Below are 7207 nucleotides of genomic sequence, written 5' to 3' on the forward strand. Positions count from 1 at the left end.
AAATGAAAAGCAAATAAAACGAAGCTATGGAGATTAAATACCCTTTACACCGCTTAATCAGCCAAAGGAGTAAATGTAAACAACTGAATACTTGTCAGTGATTGGTTGAAATTATCGAAATAAGACAATTTTTTACATGAAATAAATTCGAATACAAAAATATTTTTCTGTTCTATAACACAAAATAGATAAGTATACGAAGTTTGAAAGTCTTTCGGTGCCAAAAACACTACGTAAAACATTAATGAAAAATGTGGCCCCCGTTTTAAAATAGATCCAATTTCTGTCCAGATTTGAATGCTTACTTTTCTGATTCTTATGAACGATTCAGGTTCCAATGGTCAGGAAATTCATCTGCTTACAACACCCACTCCGTCATAGTCTCGAAATTCCTTCTTTGGTGATGTGCTGGTACGATCTGAGGTAGCTGCAGAAATATCTGAATCATCTCGATGGTGTCAACAACGATGACGAAAACAGGAGCAAACCGGTGTGGACGTCTTTCGTACGACATGTCTTTTTAAATCTCGTCTCCTTGACCAAGTTGAGTGGTAGGTCAAGCGGAGACCAAGTTGAGTCGTAGGTCAACGGAGACCAAGATTGGGCGTTTGGCATCTAGAATGCTATCAGACGCTCACTGTTATATTGACTGTTAGATTTGTTTGTTGTTCGTTTGAAGTCCCATATTTCAATATAGTTCGTCTGGGGTCCGTCCCTGTTTCGTTGCTGTTTTGAGTGACTGTCGAGATTGAACGGGATTGAGAGATATGGCGAGGAAAACATTCTTGTAAACACAAACGTTTCTTGATAATTAACATTCGGTGAGTGAGTCTTTTGTTATGGTTAATAAATAAATGTAATGATTAAGTTGTACAACTCGTTGTGTTTTCTCTGCGAGTTCCCGAGAAGAATACAACACTCACAACATTGTAACGGCTGGACAAAGCCGTTAACGGGAAAACAGCTCACTATTTCTAGGGGCGGGTGGAGTTAGTTGAGAGTTTGAGGAATGATAGCCTAGCATTGACTCTGGGCATCGGCGAGGACAGTCTGGGTGGTCTCTTTCGGATGACTTTCGGGTCGAATACAATAGACAGTTTCAAAAAGTCCTAGGCAAGGCAGTGCTACAAGGAGGTATTACCTGTTCGAGACAAGCTCTTCAGGCATGGCAGCTCGAACAGTCAGTCCTGTCCGAGATGAATACAGAAGGACAAAACCGTCCTGCACGCAATCGTTCAGTATCTCCGCATTAGCGACTTGGTGACTTGTGTCGAACAGCTGCTGTCTCGTGTATGATGAATCCGGCTGTCCGCTGAGTGTGCAGTAAGATCAACACACCACCTTCCTTTGGCCTGGAGGGGAAACAGGTTTTTCTGTTTAGTGGCTATGGCGAAAGAGGATATATAATGGACCCGTTTCAAAGGTTTGAAGACAGGCACTTTTATATCTTGTCAAGCTCTCATCAATTTCTTAAAACATCATTTGAAGAGGAAGGTGGGGGTATAGAGGTACTTGCTGCCTCCCAGTGTATTTATCGGGGGCTGGATGTCAGGGGTAAAACCGGAGAGGCTGAATGGACCTACTTTGAGTATGTTCTTCTTGCGCCTGTAGTAAGCAGCATTATTATTATTGGTATTTCGTCTGTCGTTATATTCTGAGTTCAAAAGCCACTGGGAAACGCTGACTGCACAAACAAGAGAAGGTCCAAGAAAATCAGACTGTGAAACTCATGTGCGACTTTACAATACAGACAGATTTATTGAACATACAAGGCCAGATATAACTTTGGTGTAAGGACGTGTTTGCTGATCAATGTAACTTCCCCAGGGGATCATTACATCAATGGTAAAGAAAACGAGAAAATCGTAAAATATGAAGATTTGAGAACAGAAGTCGAGAAAATGTCGAGAGAATGCTTTCAAAGCAAGAGTGGTAGCAATCGTGATTGGAGCACTTGGATCGATGACAAAAAGCTTCCAGAAACACATTAACACAATTGGAATCTGTCTCAGTATTACTTCATGGTAAAAGAACACACTTTTTGAAACGTCAAATATTCTGCGGTTACATAACTTGACAGGGAGTCAGTTAAATCCTCCATTGTTAACAGGATCATCACATTGCAAATGAAATAATAATAATAATAATAATAATAATAATAATAATAATAATAATAATAATAATAATTATTATTATTATTATTATTAGAGTTTCCCCATCTCCTGATTATTGATACATCTAGTGATGGTGTCACAATAAAAGCACTGGTAATTGCGCAACCTGATAATCGGCACCTCATATGAGTGACAATGAATTTTAAAAAATATTGTGAATAACGGTGGTAATGAAACTGGAGCCATTGATGGTGACAGTGTTGCACCCGGCAGGCTCAGAGATTCTGGTTCGGCTTCAGCCTGTCGATATCCAGAAAGGGACCACCACACACGATGTAGATGGAGCAAGCAAATTAATGTTGTGGTCGTGGAGTGTTACTACCTGAGCAACCCGGTAGATGAAAACGGTGCTCAAATTAGGGGTTACAAACAACGTATGTATGATCATTGGAGAGAAAGGGAATTGTTTCAACTCACAGAAAAGAAACTATGTGATCAAGCTAGAGAAATAAGAAAAATCGTTGGTTCACAGAAGTAGAGCTCGAAGCTATCAAAAGACGAATCTTGGAAAATAGCAGTAGAGATAACGATGAAAATACAGTTCTTACTAATAAAAGTAATCTCATAGCACAGGAAAGGAACAGTGGTAGTTTACTTGATGAGAGGCATATAGATGATCTAAAAGAAGACAATAAAACTAATGGCTACATACAAATGAACAAAAGGCAATCTACGAAACAATAAAGGCAAGACTACAAGAGAACAATAGCGACATTATTTGCAACCTTAAGAAGGTTGACCGGTGGAAGTTGAACCAAGAAACGAAAAATGTCAATGATATTCTGAAATACATCAGAACAAACATCACAGAAACAAATAATTTGATCAAGACAGCAAGTATTGTTGTAGCAGAAAATGTGGGTGTTGATGTCAAGAAAAAGAAACATAATGGGAGTGACAAAAGAAAAGACCCATGGTGGAAAAAAAGAATACAGGCAGGGTTAGATTTGCTCTCGAAGAAAATTTCTGTTAGACCGAAAAGAGAAAGGGGAGCTTAAAAGCGAACAAAAATACAAGGCGCTGAAAAGGAAGTATAATATTGAAAGAAAGGGTCTGAAAATGGTAATGGAAGAACTGAAACAGCGCTCGTTGCAAAGAAAGCAAAGATGGTAAGATACGACCAAAAAATGAAGGGTTACCACCAGAATAGGTTATTCAGAGTAGATCAGAAGAGATTCTATAAAGAAATAAATTGAGAGTGTACAGATGAAAAGTTGATACCAGATAACAATGAAAGTCAAAGGTTTTGGAGTGACATCTGGAGCAAAGACAAGGAGCACAAGAAGGATGCTGAATGGTTGCAAGCACTAAAACAAACAGTAGTCTGTCCAAAGCAGGCAGAACTAGTCATTTCAGTTGGGGAAGTGAAGGAAATCAGAAAAAAAATGAGCAACTGGAAGTCTCCGGGAACAGATGGATTTCAAGGCTACCGGATCAAAAGATCTGGTGAATAATATGCACGAATAGCTACGCAACTCAACACCTTGTTAAATGCCGACCTAGTAAAATCAGAGTGGTTGACATTGGGTAGGACAGTGCTGTACTTGAAAGCAATACAGTAGACAATTACAGGCCGATATCCTGTTTGCCACTTGTGTGGAAATTATTGACTGGAATACTCGCAGAGTCAATGTACGAACATCTGGAAAAAAAATGGAGTCCTGCCTCATGAACAGAAAGGTTGCAAGCGTAAGTGCAGAGGTACCAAGGATCAACTCCTGATAGACAAAATTGTACTTAGAGACTGCAAGAGGAGGAAAAGTAACTTAGCCATGTCATGGGTCGACTATCGTAAGACATACGATATGATGCCACACTCTTGGATAATGGAATGTGTGAACCTATTTGGTATTGCATTGAATGTTGAGCGATTGCTTGGAAAAAGAATGGTGAATTGGAGGAAGGACCTGACAGCATACGGAAGAAGTTTTGGGAAAGTAGGAATCAGGAGGAGCATCTTCCAAGGGGACTGCCTGTCCCCACTGATCTTTGTACTGTGCTTGATACTACTAACACTGATTCTTAGGAAAGTAAACGGTGGGTGTGTATTCAAAAGCTTCCAACAAAAAGTCAACCATTTGTTATTCATGGATAACCTTAAACTTAATGGTAAAGATGAAGTCCAAGTCAGTCACCTCGTTGATACAGTGTATACCTTTAGTGGTGATATCAGAATGGAGTTCGGACTGAGAAAGTGTGGTGTGTTGGTCTTGAAGAGAGGCAAAATCAAATGTATGGACGGGCTGTCGACGCCGTCAGGGGGGTTATGAAGCAGATGGAAGAGACAGGCTATAAGTACTTGGGGATTTGGGAAATGGAGAAATTGATGGAGAAAGAAATGACAGAAAAATTTAAGGCGGAGTACTTGCGTAGACTGAGACTGATCCTTAATTCGAAATTAAACGGACGGAATAAGATTGAAGCTATCAACACCTGGGTGGTTTCACTCCTTAGATATGGACCAGGGGTAATCGCATGGACAGTAGACGAACTAAACAGCTTAGACAGAAAGATAAGGAAGTTGCTAACAAGATATGGGACACTCCACCCAAAAAGTGACACAGACAGACTATATGTATCAAGAAAAAGAGGTGGAAGAGGACTTATTGGATGCGAACACAGCATTAGAGCAGAAGAAAACAACATAGCATGGTATGTAAAAAAAGTGTCACAGAACCGCTATTATTAGAAGTAAGAAAGTCAGGCTTGTGTAGGATGAAAGATTGCAAAGATAAAGCACTGTACAAGCAATTGAAAACAAATGAAACTGAAAATAGATGGGTAAAGAAAAGAATACATAGTCAATTCCATAGGAATGTTGAAGATAAGACAGACAGAGAAAAAAGATGGCTGTGGATGACTAAAAGTGATTTAAAACCGGAAACGGAGGCTCTAAAATGTGCTACCCAACAGCAAGCACTAAGAACAAACTATATAAGATAGAGAGTAGACAACACATCAGAAAGTGATAAACGCAGACTCTGTGGACAAAATGGTGAAACCGTATGGCATATTACCAGCCAATGTACACCACTAGCCCAGAAAGAATATAAGAGACGTCATAACGACGAACATCTGTATAACAAGAATCACGGCCCGGCATCGATGCCACGACATCACAACTAGTGATCAGCTCTGCCACACTCAGCCTCCTCACTTTCACATACAGAACTTTTCCTATAGTGTACTAAAGAACTGGTATAATTGCTCACGTGTTATTTACTGACCCTTTTTATCTGCTGTAATAACTCACACATGTATCACTCACATACATACTTTTCTTTGTATGACGGCATGTCTTTGATTATGTTCTTATATGTCGCATTCACACTCTCACACAGACATACATCTTTAACGCTACAATAAAGATCTCTGTTATTCATCTAATACGGTTGTGGTCTTTCATTACTGGTCACATATGTTATCGTCGTATAACATATCATGTATATCATCTTCGATATATATTTTTGTGTTCGACCGTGTGACACGTTTAAATAAAAGGAGTCCTCTGTTTTTCCATTCGTCACCATTTCTCCTTTTTTGAGTTGGCACGGTCGTTCCTTACTTATATATATGCATGCATACATGTGTTTATACGTGCATACATGTGTAATGTACAAAAAAACAACACAAGAAGGACAAATTTAACAAATAAGGTACGAGCTTTACACTCTAATAGAAACTGGAAATGCCTTAACGTTTCGGATTTTTGTCCTTTATCAAAAGAAAGTATACATACAGGAAGTGATAAAGAGAAATAGTCAGCAAGGAGGAAAAATACAGCTGAAGATTTAAAACCTGATGGAAATACTGTTATGAGAGAAAGAAAGAGCAAGTATTAGATGCAAACATAAGCGTGTATCCAGATCCGAAATTGGTCGTAAGGGGAAGCAGTGTGTGTGTGTTAATGTGGTGTGTGTGTCTAAAGTTGTACAAATGTGCGAGTGTTGACGTTGGTTAATGAGGTGTGAGATATTGATTTGTGTGTGTGATTGTGTGCCTGTGTGTGTATACAAGAGAGAGAGAGAGAGACAGACAGACAGACAGACAGTCAGACAGACAGACAGGAGCAGTGGAGAGGATTTCAGTGGCTGGAGGTACAGATGTCGATAAGACTGTGTGAGATACTGTAAAATAGATAGATAGATAGATAGATAGATAGATAGATAGATAGATAGATAGAGAGATAGATAGATAGATAGATATGATGGATGGATGGATTGATTGATTGATTGATTGATGGACGGACGGATAGATGGACTGATGGACGCACAGACGGATGGATAGACGAACGGACAGACGGACGAATGGACAGACAGACAGACAGGCAGGCAGGCAGACAGACAGACAGACAGACAGACAGACAGACAGACAGACAGACAGACAGATAGATAGATAGATAGATAGATAGATAGATAGATAGATAGATAGATTATACATACATATGTACAGAGAGAGAGAGACATACTCAGAAACATGGCATCACATACAAACTACAGAATACAAAGATGAAGGACACAGTAACGAACACACAGACACAGACACAGAAATGTCAGTGTGATGGAGGTGGATTGTGCTATGTAAAGAGAGGGGTAGGGGAAGAGGTATATGGGTGACGAGAGTGAGGTAAAGTTCGGGGAGATGAAATGGAAAGAAAGGGGAGAAGGGGAGGAGAAGAAGAGGAGAGAGAAGGAAAGAAGGGGAGAGGAAGCGGAGGAAATCCCTGGAGCAAGCAGGAAATCGCGTATTACGCACACACACATACACTCAAACATGCATATAGATAAATTTGTTAGCGTGTGTGCATACACACACAAAAAAATACACATATAACCATATATATATAACATAAATAATATATATATGCATGTGTATATATATATATATATATATATATATATATGCGTATATGGGTGTATATATATACATATATATCGCGCAGGCTTGGTTGTGTGTTAAGAAGTTTGGTTCCCAACTACAGGGGTCCGGGTTCAGTCCGTCCCCATTGTGTGGGCCAAGTGTCTTCTTGTGTA

This window comes from Octopus bimaculoides, chromosome 4, assembly GCF_001194135.2.
Source record: "Octopus bimaculoides isolate UCB-OBI-ISO-001 chromosome 4, ASM119413v2, whole genome shotgun sequence".
Lineage (NCBI taxonomy): Eukaryota > Metazoa > Mollusca > Cephalopoda > Octopoda > Octopodidae > Octopus > Octopus bimaculoides.